The sequence below is a fragment of the Ixodes scapularis genome, unplaced genomic scaffold (genome assembly GCF_016920785.2).
Source record: "Ixodes scapularis isolate PalLabHiFi unplaced genomic scaffold, ASM1692078v2 PGA_scaffold4__175_contigs__length_147842914, whole genome shotgun sequence".
Lineage (NCBI taxonomy): Eukaryota > Metazoa > Arthropoda > Arachnida > Ixodida > Ixodidae > Ixodes > Ixodes scapularis.
Window position 1 is genome coordinate 3676711 of NW_024609879.1, and position 17471 is coordinate 3694181.

The window sequence follows — 17471 nt, forward strand, 5'->3', positions numbered from 1 at the left end:
GGAAGATAAAATAAATTATATCAAGAGCTCCCGAAAATAGAGAAATAGCACCGACACGCATCTGAAGTAGGATACCAGACCTCAACTTCTACTCCCAAAGAATAGGCAACTTCCGAAACTCCCTGCACGCAACACTGCGCGCGTTGCATTATGGAACCTTATTGGGCACGGAGGGAAAAGGCGAGGTTTTTGTTTCTATTATCCCGTTGACGAAGTATTTCATCTCAGCACTGCGTAAAAGTAAAGTCGGCCTTTTCGAACACGGAACTACAACGGCCGTAAGGGCCTGCCGAGGCAAAGCAAAGAGTAGAATGATGGTCTGTCACGTCCCATACCTCCCGGTTCACAGATTATTTAAGAAGCCCATTGAGGAGACGACGGTACAGAATGACCACGCTGTTAGAAAATATTCCGTCAATATACGGGACACATTCATGCTAACCTTGTTGCCACAACATGTCCCGTATGCTCTACTACAGAAGAGGTTCTGTAGCTACTTGATACTAGACATGTTGCTGCCTCTAGTGTTGAAACCGTGAGCTCTGTATACCTTTATGATGGTGCAAGTGCTATTTGCTACACCTACGGGAACTGTACCATCATAACAGAGCTCGTCACATGTTCTGTATCTTCTAATACACAACATGTTCTGTAGCTCCTTGATATGGGAAATGTTGCTGATTCAAGGGTTGACACCGTGAGTTCCGTTTACCATCATGATGGTGCAAGGAAACTTACTACAGCTGCGGGAATAGTACCATCATAACAGAAAGCGTCACATGCGCTGTGGAAAACCACGGCGAAAGATGTTCGATTTCAACATTGGACAGTACATAATCCGATGTGCCTGAAAACGGTACAAGTTGCGTTTTATGGCCCAATGGAGAACGTCTCGTTCGTGATAGCCAACATCCCGTTTTATACAATACTATAACAACAGCCCCTCCGTCTACCTTCCCGCAGGGCTCTTGGAGAGCCTATAATCGCAATTTACAGGGAATCTCAGCTAATTGCGAGCCCGAGCACATGTTTATACCCAAAACGAAGTTCGTGCCGTGATATTAAGCAATGCAAATATTGCTCAAGGTCTCAACGTATACTTCGTTTGGTCAAATACTTGTGCTTGGCCTCGCCATTCGCTGGGCTGCCCCGTCAAATGACAATATTGGCTCCCTGAGTGTTCAGCGGCAATGTAGACAGACGATTGTTTGCCTTAAGAGTTAATGACAGAAGAGGTTATTTTCCAACACTATTATAGGGTATCTTTATTTTTGTGGCGTTTGTATCTTTTTGCTGTTTTCGCGTTCACACAAATACACTCGGCAAGCCGGAAGTTTGTCACACCGAGGACGGTGTACGTTATTTGTGTCGAGTTTCCTAGTTTCGGGTGCCCACAACAGCTGTGAAATGAGCGACCATCCAGTTCGGGCTTCCAAGGAGGAAAACGTCTTGCGTTCGAAAAAACGACGACGAAGTGCCCTGACAAAGGAACACGGAATTTTCGGCTCCTGATAATTTTCTATGTTTGGCGCTTTCTATAGCTTTTGAACTTCCAACTACCTTGAAGATCAAACCTGGACGCTCCGTGGCATCGTTAGGGGGTCCCGACACCCCCAAAACAGCGCCACGTTTATGAAGGTGTCGTGAATCACCAAGGACCTTCGACGACGCTCCGCCCGCTGATTTTGAAACCGACGGGGTCATTTCGACGAGTTTTGAGCCAGAAAAGATGGACACCGCAGCAGCCCTGACTTCGGGAACGCGCGGTCAACAAGCCGAAGTAAAAGCGCAGCAGCAGCTTGTACCCGCCAGGACCACAGCCATCAAGCTTGACGCTAGACTCCTCGGAAAATTGGGAATCACCAAAGAGGATATCGGCAAATTAATAACCACACTCTTGCACAGCTACATACAAGGGACGTTGACCCCAGGCTGGATGGCAAGGCAGCAAAGGGACGCCATGGAATCCGAAGAGGTGAGTTCTCAAGATACTTCCCAATTTCCACCACTACAGAAATTACATAAACCAGAAAATCCAACTTCAGAAGAACGGCAGGCTAAGCATAACAGCTTAGGAACCGCCCCCGTGGAGGAGAACCCCGAAGACGAAGGGTTTGAAATGTATACAAGTAAACGCCGACGAAAACGCCGGTGTTCGACAGTCCAAAAACCGAGAACATCATCTGAGGAAGACAGGCGGGAAACTCCCACGTCAACCCAGACAGTGGTACTAAAAGCGATATGCAAAAAGAATGTCAAGGACTTCAAGACCCGACATATAAAAACAGCGGTGGAAAAGACGGGAATCGCCAGTCGTGATGACTACAAAATTCAAATTCAGCCGAAGACGAACACCATTGCGCTAAAAACGCGGAACGAAGAGATAATCCAAAATCTCATAAAAGTCACTGAGATCACGAAAGGCAAAGACTCGTACGCCTTATGCCCATACAAGGCAATGGGAAACTACCAAGTACGCGGTGTCATCTACTTGCACGGTGATAACAGCGACGAGACACCCGAAACGCTACTACCGGATTTGGAATGCAGAACGGCCAAAGTAGTCTACGCCCGCCTTGTGGGCAAGAAAGGCAACGCTGTGGTGATCACTTTTGAGGGAACTTGGCTGCCAGCGAAAGTCATGTTCTGCCGCGAAGTGTTCACCGTGAAACCGTACCGTCCAAGACCAATAGTCTGCTTCAATTGTCACAACATTGGGCACAAAACGGACGTATGCCCAAGCAAAGAGAGCAGATGCGACCAATGCGGGCACATCCACGAAGAAGAGATGGAGGAGTGCACAAGGGATCCACAGTGTACGAACTGCGGTGGGACCCACGTGGCAACCAGCAACAATTGTCCCAAGAGGAAGATCTCAGAAAAGAAGCAGCCCGCAAAGCCACCACAGCCGAAGCTACTGAGAGAAAGTTACGCGGCAGCAGCCAAAGCAACTGCCACCTCACAGGCCCAACTTCGCGGCCAACAAAACACAGAGCAGGAGGTCATTCGAATTCCACCCAACCCAGGAAAGCCAACAGTTGACTCCAATGAGAAGATGGCAGCCCCAAACTGGATCCCAGAATGGGCCCAGCGCACGAAGGCTAAGTCCACCGAACTACCAGCCTGGAAGAAGGAAGTACAAGCACTCGAAGCAAGGTTCGAGAAGCAAGAATTCAAAATCGCCAAATTCGAGAAAGACGTGGAAATGGGATTTAATATGGTATTCCAAGTACTCGGAGAGATTAAAAAGGAAATTGCTGAACTCAAGCATAGCAGATAGAACTAACGAACCCGGACAGACCAAGATGGCACCGACATGGATCCTACAGTGGAATTGCAACACGTTCTCGGCAAGAGCAGCGGAGCTCAAGCTTCGCTTCGAAAGAATTGCGCCACCAGAAATTCTGCTGCTGCAGGAGACTAAAACACCGGACATGGCAATCACCGGCTTCAACGTTTACCTAACTCCGACCATCAAATCTAAGCCAAGCTGCAGGGAGAAGAACCCCATTGAAAAGAAAGAATAAGTGGCAGTTTGCGTACTCCAAAACATACCACAGACGCAGCTAGACACCACTGCACTCTGCTCGGACAAGAGGGAGGTAGTTGCTGTCCGACTAAAGCGAGGTAAACTCAAACTGGTGGTGGCATCTGTCTACATAAAGCCCAATACCACCCTAAAAAATGGAGAGACGGCAGAATGGATCCGAAAGCTATCCGAGCTGGCGGATGGAGACCCACTGATTGTCGGAGGGGACTTTAATGCACAACACCGCGAATGGGGATACGACACCAACACAAAGAAAGGCCGAGACATCATCGCAGCCATGCAAACAGCCGGGCTTGAACTCCGCAATGAACAAGGGGTCAAGACGCGACTAGCCAAACAACAACGCCAGAAGGACACTACACCAGATCTCACGTGGGCCACAAAGCGCCTCGACACCCAATGGACACCAAGGAGGGACACACAGGGCAGCGACCACTACCCCATCGAGGTCACAGTCACACACCCAAGTGGGCGGAAAGATAAGGAGCTTCCGCCGATCATAAAATGGGACGGATTCCGGGAGCTAATTCTAAGCAGCCTGGAGCGGCACGAAGACATCGAGGAAAGCATCTGCAAGGCGATGAAGGAGGCAAGAACCCACGTTAATGTCAAACAAGGTGATCCGACACCGGACACCCACCTTCTGAACCTATGGGCTAGTAGACTACAAGCGTTAACAAGATTCAGGAGAAGCAGGGCGACGGCGCATAAGATCAAGCTCAACAAAGCGACTGCCATGGCTATGAAATACTCCAAAGAGCTATGCCGGCATAGATGGAGAAGCCGCTGCGCATCATTCAACGCACGTACCGGACTCGGAAAGGCCTGGCGGACTTACAGGGGGATGAACAAGAACAAACGCAAGAGCCGGAACGCAGCACAGAACCTTGCGCTTCGCCTGAAAATGACGGAGGAGGGGCTGGCGGTAAAAGCAAGTCAGATATTTTTCCCGCACATCACGGCGGCAAAACAGGGAGGCGAAATACGCTCAAAGAGCTGGGCTGCAAAACCACCAAAAGAACCGGGAATGGACGAACCTTTCAACATGGGGGAGCTGCTTGAGGCCATCCACTCAGCCAAACAAGGAAGCGCACCCGGACCCGACGGGATAACATATACGGCTCTTAGTAACCTCCCAGGAGAGGCCAAAGAAGAGCTATTGAAGAAATATAACGAAAAATGGAAGAAAGGAAAGATCCCTGACTCCTGGAAGATCTCTTGGGTGACACCAATACCTAAACCCGGAAAGACGCAGGATAGAATCGAAAATTTCAGACCAGTTTCACTAACGTCCAGCATCTGCAAAGTCTTGGAGAAAATGGTCCTGCAGAGGGTACAATGGTACCTCGAGACCTACGACAGGCTGGACCCGAGGCAAACAGGATTCAGAGAAGCCATGGGAACACCAGACAGTCTCAAGCTGCTATACGAAGACGTGATGGCAGACAAGAAGAGCATAGATCCAAGACTTGTAGTTGCTCTTGACATAAAACAAGCCTTTGATGCCGTTCCGCATTGGGCGGTGAAAGAAGGAGCTAAGAGATGTGGACTAAGGGGCAGAGCGCTAAAATTCTTTAAAGACTTTCTGGCCAATAGAAGGTTTAAGTTGAAAATCGGGAACACAATGGGCCCGGAAACACTCAACAACAGAGGCGTACCACAGGGGGCAGTGATATCGCCCACATTATTTAACATGGTAATGGCAGATTTACCAACGAGACTGCGACGCATTGAAAACCTCGGGTTCACAATATACGCGGATGATGTCACATTGTGGACCAAAGGAGGCTCGCTGGGAGACCAGGAGTTCACTATGCAACGGGGCATCGACGAAGTTGCAAAGTACTTGGAGGAAGTCGGGATGGAGCCGTCCCCTGAAAAAACCGAATACATGGTCGTTGCGAGACCAAAGGACCACAGAAAAGGGATTGCACAGCAAGTGCAATTTCAACTCATGGGAAAAGAACTAGAACGGCGTCCGAGCATAAAAATCCTTGGAGTTACATTTGAAGAAACAGCTGGGAGTACCAAATGGCTACCCGAACTGAGGAAGGTATGGGACCAGTCTCTGAAATTGATTCGGAGGACAACGAGTAAATCGTGGGGGGCGGACGAAAAAGCAATTCGGACCATGGCAGAAGCCCTCCTCACATCCAGAGCGCTCTACTGCTGCAACTGGATGAACCTCACCAAGGCTCAGTGGAAGCAAATTGAAAGACTGAACAATCCAACCATGAGAGTGGTAACTGGACTACCGAGATACACACCCCTCGACGAACTAAGGAAATATGCAGGAATGAACAAGATAGAGGAGAAAGCAGAGTCACAACAAATCGCACACTTTCAACGCCTCGAAAGGACTAAACATGGGCGAAGACTATTGGAAATCCTAGGATAGTCCACGGAAGGTAGGCCCCCGATCGAGGAGGCTTCCCCACCATGGCAAGACATAGGCGTAACTGATCAGAAGCCAACATTCAAGGGGCAACGAACTAAACAGAGAAAATTCGCAGCCAAGAAACACGTCCAGTGGCTCGCGGAGAACACTGAATGTAAGGAAATAAGGTACACGGATGCCGCGAAGGACGACGGGGCTGCCGCAGCAGCCTTTGTCGACATTGCCAGGTACGGGACCTGGTCAGAGAAGCTTCCAACGCAAACCTCGGTTAAAGAGGCTGAACTGCGTGCAATTTTAGCCGCAGCCAAAGATATCCGTGAAAGAATCGACCCAGGTAACAGGGCCTGGATCTTCACAGACTCTCAGACGGCACTGAAAGCTTGCCGCAGCTGCAGAACGAGAAGCAGAACGGTCAAGAAGATCAAGAATATTGCGGAGGAGCTCAGGAAGCTGGATTCCAACATAACGATCGAGTGGCTACCCGGACAGAACGATATCCCGGGGAACGAGAGGGCTCACCAGGCCGCAGCGGAGGCAGCTAGCAGCACCAGCTTCGCGCCAGGCCTTACCTCTCGAGTCGAAACGGCGAATGAAATGTCAATAGACCCAGATGAAATGGCCGAACAAGCCAAAGAAGGGAGGAAACTGTACCTGAAGGGTCTTCTGCTAACAGAGGAAGACCCGATACCACCAGGGTACACGAGATGGAAGACGGTTCGGCTACGGCGAATCAGGACAGGGACGGCACTAACACCGGCGAAAAAAGCATCCTTCGGACTGAAGGACCACGAGGACCCAACGTGCAAGACATGCACAGAGGGATCCATGGCAACGACGAAACACGTGGTCTGGGAATGCAAAGGCCTGGAAGACTTTAGAGTAGAGTCATGGGACTCGCCACCCAGCGAGAAAAGGCCTACGAACCTTGAAGACTGGACCCACCCCAAGGGACAGCCGCAGCACAGAAAAGAAATCCTGGACTCCCTGATCAGCTACATCAGGGACTCTGGGGTCCATCACTTCATCTAGATTTATTCATTGTCGCTTACCCTTTCTTATAAATCCCTGCATTCCTTTTCCCTCTCGCCTCAGGGACGCCAATCCATAGACGAGTGAACCTTTCATTAAATAAATACATGTTCTCTCTCTCTCGTCTTGCGTTCCTTTTGAGCCGTCCGCACGTGTCTCGTGCCAGCCACGTCGCACGTGGGTCACTCAACAATCACCACTACAGTGTTCTAGAGAGGGTTGTAGTGGCAAGAGCGGCGGCCGCTTTGTGAAGATTTTGCGCGTAGACGACACCATGGCGCTGCTGTTCTGTGCCCTAGGAGCGCGCCCCCGTCAGCCCCATCATCAGCGCTGTTAGGCGCTTACTACTGTGGTTTGACTTGAGCTTTTCTCGGTGCGAAACAACTGCTAATGTTGTTCTGTATACTCTGTTTCACCTTATGATGTACCGCAGGAAAGGCTACAAGCGCGAGCTCTTTGCTCTGGGGCACATCTCGGCGGCACACGCTCTCGTGAATTAAGAGCAGCTGCCAACGCTATGAGCTCGCGCTTCTAGCCTTCGCTGCGGAACAACATAAGGCGAAACGGAGTATAATAAATTGTAGTTCTGCCTTTGGACTAATGCCTCTAGAGTGTGTGCTATCCTCTACTTGAAATATTCCCATGTTTTGAGGGAGATTATTTAATTAATATCGACTCCCCCCCCCCAGTACTGACTCATCGCTCAGCAACGCTATCACTTGGGCTGCAGGCTTAATAGCTGCGAAAGAAGTTCTACGGTGCTACATTTAAAAAAAATTGGGTTGTGTGTGTGTTTATACAGCCTAGAACTTGGTCTGCCTCACAGGGGCGACGAGTCTCCCAGCTGTAGATGAGCAATTTAGCCAGTGCGGCACAACCGCTAGCCTGGGGTCTTTAACGTGCATCACGCAGTAGTGATACACGGCCGCACGCCGGTACGATGCTCATCCAGATCGAAACGGGCAGGGGTGGGGCTCGAACCCAGGATCACTGGGTTCTGCAGCGCGAGCTTTCGCTCCACGTGCTCCGAGCTGGTGTGCGCTAGACCACTCGGCCACCGATCCCCCTGGTGCTACATTTCGGAGAAGCGTACCGCGTCACCCTCGTCGTCTTCTTCGTTCATCGCACACGTGCCATTAATTCTCCTAGGGCACTAAAACCCCTCGATATGTTTCCGTTTGTCTTGCAAGTAGCGTCAAATGCGCGAGCTCACGTGGCCCGTGTCTCGAGCGGCCTTTGGAAGCAAATGGCGGCGCAGCACTGAAATGAGCGGCCCTTGGAAGCGAATGGCGGCGGAGCACCCGCTCGTGGCACGTGTCACGCGCGTTTCCACAACAATGGTTGGCGGTACTTGTAAAAAACAGCTTTATCAAGGGGCTTTACTAGGGCACAGAACTCCAACGCCACTCGCGGTATCTACATCGACCGTCTTCACGCGCTTCATTGTAAGCGGGCGCCGCTCTTGCCACTACACCCTCTAGAACACTGTAATCACCACACTTTGTAACTTCGTTCGGTGCCTGCCATATTTGCATGTAACAACAACAAAAAAAGGAAGTCATTATTAGTAAAAATTTCAACAATTTGGAAACACACATGTTCCAAGTTTCTGCTATCAAACCATGACAATCGGCTCATACAAAAGAAAACTGATGAGTTACTACTCTGATGTTCAAGTTTTATTTTCGAAATCGCAGAAAAGTTACATAAAAAATAACTTACCATAAATAAATGTATGCAACTTAATGATCCAGCTACATTAAAAAAAAGTTAGTTTCAAAATAGACGAGTGAACAAAAAAAGTTTCAAAATAGACGACTGAACAAAGAAAAATTTAAATTAAACCTTCAGTGCGCACTTAGCTACTTCTGTCTGAACTTCGATAGTTCTTAAAAGGCTCCCTGCACCTTCGGATGTATCAACGCTACCTTCTTCGGGGATTGCATCGATCCCTCCTCCAGATTCATACCCACCAGTTGTCTGGAAGAAATGTCGTAAATAATTGTTAGATGGGCTTTAATGAGAAGAAATCAACTAAGGAAAGTTTAGGAGTTCTTGGGGCTCTCTAACATTTGATTCTCCAGTTAGTACTCCTATCTGCATAAACTCCCCACCATGTCAACCAGATCTTCATATATTTAAATGTATTATAATATATTGAAAATATATCTACATTTGTAACAGTAAAACCTTCAAGACCTTACAATACTTGCTTCAAGACTTTACAATACAATAAAATAGTTCAAGTCTTTACGAAAGATGATGGACCCCTATTGCATAAACTTTAATCTAATATAGCTTATGTGCAAAAGGGTTCATGAGTTATGGGGCAGAGAAAATGTCGGCGACAAAGGAGCAATGTGAGCGACGACCCACTAAAGTCCAAATTCTAAATTGCATGATATACAAAAGAAAAAAAAAGTTTGTTTAGGCTAGTTTTTTTATGGAATGTAAACTTTTCACAAACCACAACAAAACTAGAACGAAGAAGCACGAACGGAAAGGAGTGGCACTGACTCTCCTGACCACTAAATGCAAGAGAATCCAAACACATTTAAAAAGTCTAATTACCAATTTTAGAAAAAATAGTGTAAATTTATTGGGATATTTTTTTTTTTCATTTCATTCATTTCGGCTCAGGAGAGATGGCAGCAGATAGGCTGAAGGCCCATAAAAGATGGCCTGCAACACCCAAACTAGAAATAAAAGGGAGGGGGAAGGAAGGGGGGTAGATAAACAATAAACACTAATAAAAAAGTGAAAGCCGTTTACAACTCCCTGTAACGCCGAATTGGAGTGCAGCTCTTGAGGAGGAGGAGGGAAGGGTACCGAGGGGAGGGTAGACCACTCCTCCTTCTCCTCCTCCTCCCCTCATTCTTTAATATGCTCCGAGGGGTCACCTGACCTCAGGGGCAGGGGGTCACGTGACCTCGGGGCAGGGGGTCACGTGACCTCGGGGAGGGGGGCCACGTGACCTTGGGGGGTCACTTGACCTTGTGGTGGCTTTGGAGGTCACGTGGGGGTCACGTGACCTTGAGAGGGGTCGCGTGACCTTTGGGGGGTCACGTGATGTTGGGAGGGGTCACGTGACCTCGGGGGGTCACGTGACCTTGGTTACGCCGACGGCGACGGCGACGCCGCTCAAGCCGGAAACGGGCGCCTAGCTGCGCTCTAAAACAAAAGGGGGAGGGGGTAGATAAGAAATAAACACTAATAACAACAACAGTATGCACAGCCGGAAACGAAAAGAAACGCGGACAGCAGGCCGATGGCCCCCAGCGCCACGCTGAAGCCCGGGACCCGCCAAGCTAAGGCCGAACACATCCTACTCGAATGTGCCCGACCCCAGCCCAGCGCGCTCCAAGCCCCATCGCAGCGCCGGCGGTGCCCCGAGAACTGTCGACCGGCTGCCCACGCCCCATCCCGCCCAGACTGTACATATGTAACAAGGATTGTAATAACGAGTGGCGGAGATGACTGGCCACCTTTCGACGGAAGAGTTCCATTTCGTCACGTGACGTGGGCGGCCACTGGGTGAGGCTAGTAGGCAGTGAGCGCCAGTGCGCAATGGCCCTCACCGCGAAAGACTGACGGTGTCTCTCCGTCCTGGCAAACACTGGCTGCAAGATGCCCGACCAGCTTTGACGCAAAGCGCCGGAGAGCACATCCGGTTGAATTCTCAAAATGTTAGCCAACAGACTCACAGAGGCCACCGCTCGTCGTAGACCTAGAGGCTGGCACCCGACCCGGCTGTCGGCGTGCTTTCGAAGTCACCTCCCCAACGCGAACAGAGAAGCGAAGCTGAGGGTCCAAAGTGACACCAAGCAGCTTCGCATTTGGCTTCCAGCTGAGGGTAGCACCGTTTAGGTACAGGTCAGAGGGGGGGGGGGGGGGGGCAGCGGACGTCGGGCACAGGAGAACATCATGGCCCAGCATTTGTCAGCGTTTAGGGGTAGCCTATTCTGGCAGGACCAGCCGTACACTGTCTCATGGTCGTGCTGGAGCTGCTGCTGGTGAATACGGTCGGAGATGGGATGGATGAGCGTGAAGCTTTCACTGTAGTGGCGCCACAACATCATTGATAAACACGTTGAAGAGGGTGGGACCAAGCACACTGCCTTGGGGCACACCGGACAAGACCCCAACTGTATCAGACACAGTACCACGAGAAACAACACTCTGAGTACACCCATGTAGAAAGTCTGTTAACCAGTTGAGGAGTTCCCCACATTGACCGAAGGCAGAGAGCTTGCTTATGAGGATCTTGTGGTCTGTCGAATGCCTGCCGGAAGTTCAACTGAACAAGCGCAGAGGGGATATGATCACCCAGATAGTCACTGGCAGTGTGGACAAGAATAGCCAGGGCGGCCTCGCAACCGTGTTGATGCACTGTCAGCAGACACGACACTGCACCCGTGCTCCCACAGCTGGACTACTGCAGTTCAATGTGGAAACCGCACCAATTACACCTTCTTTCCGCAATATTAGATGACAGAAAAACCAAGTAAACAAAAATTACCATGATGATGAAGGTCACAGGGTGCACGCTGTGCAGCTTACGAAAATAAAACCCGTCTGCAATTTTTTTTTTTTTTGCAAGGTGTAGCTTGGCACGTTGCCTACCAGGCGCGGACGTTGCGTTGGTTCGCGTTCGAACGTTGTATGTCCGCTCACTATGATCTCTACTATTTATTTCGCCTATGCATTGCCTGCTATGGGCTATGCAGGGCTGCTTCATACATTTGCGTCGGTAGCGTCTAGAACAACCAAAACGTCAGCTACTACAGGGGTGCGATGTTGCGCTTTTTGGACTCCCAGGAGACTTGGAAGAAAGAAGTGACGTCAACGACTAGGGAAAACGCAGATTGGATATTGACAGAAGAAAACAAAATCAACATCCAATCTGCATTTGCTGCGTTGTTGTCATGTACTGGTCTGTGGTGGCATGCCGGCCGCGAGACAGTGCGACGGTCCACGCGAGCGCCGGCTGCTGCGCGAGCCAGGCCTCCTTCCGCGTGCTCCCATTCGGTTACGGCTGCTCGACCTAGAGCACGTACACAACGTACATGTACAAATAAACCCTTGGTCCTCCGTGCCTGACGCACCCGACGCCTCGAGTGGACTACTTTACACTGGCGACGAGTAAACTTGAGGTCTCGGCAACGACAGCGCTCCACCGCAGCAAGTATGACTGCGTATGCACCCTTCAAAGAATTTACGCCAGATGACCCTGCGTCCTGGCCACGCTATATCGAGCACCTGGAATTTTACTTCGTGGCGAACGATATCACCACGCCACAGAAGAAACGAGCCGTTCTCTGCAGCGTCTGTGGCTCGGCTACATATGCCATCTTGCGCTCTCTCTGTTCGCCAAGAGCTCCAGTCGAAACGCCATACAAGGACATCATACTCAAGCTTCATGAGCACTTCGCTCCCCTGCCGCCGGTAACCTTCGCGCGATTCCAGTTTTTCAAGCGGGGCCAGCGTTCTGGGGAGTCTATGGCAGACTTCGTAGCAGATCTCCGACGTTTGTCGGAGCACTGCGAGTTCGGTGAGATGCTCGACGACATGCTTCGTGACCGCGTAGTTTGCGGCATTCAAGACGACGTGTTGCAGCGACGTCTACTCGCCGAGCCGAACCTAACATTGTGCAAGACCCTAGACATGGCGAAGGCAGCGGAGCTAGCCAAATTCCAGACCATCGAAATCCGCACCTCTGCTAAACCGGAGCCTACGGCGGTATCAGAGACTCATCGCGTGGTGATCGACGCAACGTCAAGGTCGCCGCGTGGAAGCACCGCACCGCGCGCGTCAAGCTCTCCACCTACCGAATCCAGCTGCACAGCTGAAACCATGGAGGGCGGCCTGAAGCCAGGTTCGCCAGGTACATGCTGGCGTTGCAATGGAGCGCATAACGCAAAAACGTGCTGCTTCGTTAAGGCGGTGTGCCACTTCTGTAATAGCAAGGGCCACATTGTCGCTGCGTGCCGCCAAAAGGAGAGAGCCGAACGTCGACGGTCAGCACTCCGCAACAACAGGCTGGAGACGGTGGACCCATTGAAGAGAGACTACTGTGTCTTCGCCGTGGAGCCGCCCGTATTTTACGATGTGGTAATCAACGGCTGCAATCTGCGGATGGAAGTTGACTCCGGGTTGGCTTTTACGGTTGTCAACCCGCGTGTGATGCGCCAGCTCCGCATTTCCAAAAGCAGCCTCTGGCAGTGCACCTTCCAGCTGCGCTCTTATACACGGCAGAGTCTTCGGATTCTCGGAAAAGCAACAGCGGACGTTTCCTTCAAGGGCAAAAGCGTGGAATTGGAGCTTCTGGCTGTAAAGGGATTTGGCGTCAGTCTCTTAGGGCGCGACTGGTTCCGGTCCTTGGGCATCTCCCTGGAGGGTGTCAACCATGTCGACGCCTCGTTGCAACATGTTCAGGCAGCCACAGTCCATAATGTGATGGACGAATTTTCTGAGCTGTTCCAAGCAGGTCTCGGGAGAAGCAAGTCGCCGCCGGTTCGTGTAGATATCGACCCCGCCGTGAGTCCCAAGTTTTTTTAAGGCCCGCCAGGTGCCACTTCCGCTGCTGCCAAAGGTCGACGAGGCCATCGATAAACTGGTGGAACAAGGAATATTTGAGCCTGTTCGTCACTGTTCCTGAACAACCCCCGTCGTGCCCATTCTCAAGAAGAATGGGAACATCCGCCTATGCGGCGATTACAAGTGTACGGTAAACCGTGCCCTCCGGTGGGAAACATACCCCTTGCCTACGGCTGATCAGCTGTTTGCCAAACTGGCTGGCTGTCAGAAGTTCTCCAGTTAGACTTGGAACAGGCATACCACCAGAAGGAAGTAGACAAGGATACAGCAGATCTCCAAACGGTCAACACTCATCGAGGACTTTTCCGGGTCACACGTCTACAGTTCGGCGTTGCTACAGCCGTAGCGATCTTCCAACGCTATATGGAAGAATTGCTCGCCAGACTTGATGGTGTTCTGTTGTTCCTCGACGACATCGTGATTGGTGGTAGAAACAGTGAAGAACACGAAGCCCGCTTCCGGGCCGTGCTGAAGAGAATCAGTGACGACGGTCTCCGCCTGAACAAGGGCAAGTGCAAGTTCGGAGTGCCTCAAGTGACGTTCCTGGGGTACCAAGTTGGCAGGGAAGGCATACATCCTATGGAAGACAAGGTTCTGGCCATCAAGACCGCTCCCGAACCGGAAGACAAACAGCAATTGCAGTCTTTCATTGGCCTCTTAAATTTCTATGGCCGATTTCTGAAAGGGGCCGCTCATGTTTTGGAGCCTCTTCGACGGTTGCTGCACAACGGTGCTGCATGGAAATGGGGAAGGGAAGAAGCGACAGCTTTCCGACAAGTCAAAGATCTATTACAGTCGTCCGCGGTTTTGGCACATTATGATGTCGCCCTTCCCTTGGTATTGGCCTGTGATGCTTCTTCGTATGGGTTAGGATTCGTCATGAGCCATGTCTCACCGTCGGGTCAAGAATCTCCAGTAGCGTTCGGGTCAAGGACAATGACACAAGCAAAACGAAACTACTCACAGACGAATCGTGAGGCTTTGGCTGTCATAGCGGGAGTGAACGAGTTTCATCAATTTCTGTACGGACGGCATTTCAAGATTTTTACGGACCACAAGCCCCTTCTGGGGTTGCTTCACCACAGCAACCCGATTCCCCAGGTCTTGTCACCACGCCTTTTGCGCTGGAGCCTGATGTTGGCGCAGTACGACTACGAGCTCATATACCGACCTGGCCGGCAGATGGGAAATGCTGACCTTTTCAGCCGCCTTCCGCAGAAGGTTCAGGACTTCGAGGTACCTCCCCTTCATGACGTTTTGCTCATCGAGTCAACCCCCGAGGTGCCTGTCGACTCAAAGAAGATAGCTTTCCTAACAAGGAAGGATCGCGTTCTTGCCCTCGTACTGCGTTGGATTCTGCATGGCTGGCCATCTGAGAAACCTTCCGAAGTTTTCAAGCCATACTACGATCGCCGTGACGAACTGTCTGTTTACAATAGCTGTATCTTGTGGGGCAGCCGTGTTATCGTACCACCGCTTCTTCGAGAAGAAGTTCTGGACCTACTTCACAGTGGTCACCCTGGCGTGGTGAGGATGAAGGGCCTTTCAAGGGGCTATGTATGGTGGCCGGGACTTGACCAAGACATAGAGCGCCGAGTGCGTTGCTGCTTTCCGTGCCAGGAGTCACGAAACGCGCCAGCCCGCGCACCCATCCACCCATGGGAATTCACAACAAGACCATGGTCGAGGGTACACGTTGATTTCGCGGGCAGGGGGAGTTTTTCTTCATCGTAGTAGATTCGCACTCTAAGTGGTTGGAAGTTCAACGAGTCAAGTCCATGTCAGCTTCGACAGTGATCGCAGCTCTACGTTCGCTGTTTGCTACGCATGGATTGCCTGATGTTTTGGTGTCGGACAACGGCACTGCTTTCACTTCAGGGGATTTTAAAGAGTATCTTCGTAGAAATGGCATCCGCCAAGTCCTTGCGGCACTCTACCATCCCTCCTCGAACGGGCAAGCCGAAAGGATGGTTCAAGAAACAAGAAATCACTGAAGAAAATCATTCGCGGCGACTGGTCGACCCGTCTTGCCAGGTTTCTTTTCGACCAACATGTCCTTCCCAGTACGTCCACTGGAAGGAGCCCCGTAGAGCTTCTTTTTGGACGGCAGATTCGGTCGGCCCTAGATCACGTACATCCAGATCAGCAGGCGGCAGTAACCCGGCGCCAGGAAGAAGCCTTTGAGGCCAGCAATCGGCAAGCCGCTCGCCAATTGGAACCCCGAAGTACAGTTTTTGCAATTAATTTTGGCACGAGCGGGAACCGCTGGTTGCCAGGTGTGATCTCTTGCCGCTTGGGCCCACTTTCGTATCAAGTGCAACTTGAAGACGGTCGTGTGTGGCGGCGACACATAGATCATATTCGTACGCGGCATTGCAGCATGCCAAGTGACAGTCCCAGCCAGAGTTGCGAAGTCCAGATTCCTGATACAAGCTCCGCAACGTCAAGCCCGAATGCAGACCCGGACGTCCGTTTAGCAGCTGCTCCGACTGCTGACCAAGAAACCGAGCAACACCAGGCAGGTCAATCCACATCGACCTCCTATCTTCCTAATCTTGGCGTTGCTCCATCAGGACGTCCTCAACGCGAACATCGTCGTCCGGGGTATCTTCGAGACTACATTTAGGGGGGAGGTGTGTCGTGTACTGGTCTGTGGTGGCATGCCGGCCGCGAGACAGAGCGACGGTCCCCGCGAGCGCCGGCTGCTGCGCGAGCCAGGCCTCCTTCCGCGTGCCCCCATTCGGTTACGGCTGCTCGACCTAGAGCACGTACACAATGTACATGTACAAATAAACCCTTGGTCCTCCGTGCCTGACGCACCCGACGCCTCGAGTGGACTACTTTACAGTTGTTGACGTCACTTCCTTCTCCCTAGTCTCCTGGGAGTTCAAAACGTGCCACATAGCATCCCAGGAATAGCCGTGTTTCGTGACTGCTTGACAAAGCTGATTTATGTATTTCTTGTCATGTTCTAGAAGCCAGACTTGTCGTGGCGAAACCGTTGTTGCTGTAGTTTCAGTGGTTCTCACGCAACCAACGCTCATGCCCCAACCAGGCTATTTAGTATTTTGACCAGAGTGAAAAAAAAAATATTTTTTTGTTAGTCAGTTTGTTTCCTTTTTGCATGAAACCAAGCCCCTCTGTTAGAAACACAAACAAGAAAGAGAACGTAACACATACCTTGTTTCCAGCGCTGGAAGGGGCTGGCATTCTTGAACTTGGTATGCCTTCTAGCATCTCGCGCTTGTCGCACCTGAAGCCCCTCGATGTGTTCGCGTTTGTCTTGCAAGTAGCGTCAAATGTGCCAGTGCACGAGGCCCGTGTCTCGAGCGGCCCTTGGAAGCGAATGGTGGCGGAGCACCCGCTCGTGGCACGTGTCTCGCGCGTTTCCGCAACAATGCTTGGCGGTACTTGTAAGCGTGAATTTTATCGAGGGACTTCATCAGGTCAGAAAGCGTTTATTAGCCTTAGGGAAGGAAGGGAGGGGATCGGACCGGTAGCTTACGAGCTTGGGTCAAGGTCGGGGAAGGGGGTTTCGGCGACTTATAGATAGATAGGCTGTCAGCCCCGCCTTGTGGATAAAATACAAAAGAGAGGTCACGACAGCTCGACGTTTGTCGGGAGGACCATTCCTCTAGGCCTCGTGGTGCGCGCTTCTGTCTGATCTCTTCCAACTCTTGGCAAGCCCAAAGGAGGTGATACTTTTCGACAGGAGTGACGGGGTCGTTACAGAAATTGCAGTGGGATGCTGTGGGTCGCGTAGACCAGCATGCCATGCGCGTCGGTGTGCATGCTCTGTTTGTTATGATCCTCTGGAGCAGCACCGTGTTTTCCCTGCCCATCCGGCTCGGGAACAGATCTTTAGTCCCGCACCGGCTTCTCTTCTTTCTCTTCTAG

At 51.2% G+C, this 17471-nt stretch overlaps 1 pseudogene; it reads left to right on the forward strand.

Annotated features, from left to right (window-relative positions):
- The first annotated feature begins 3305 nt into the window (after positions 1 to 3305).
- On the forward strand, positions 3306 to 6979 carry LOC121837648 (annotated as a pseudogene).
- The last annotated feature ends 10492 nt before the right edge of the window (positions 6980 to 17471 follow it).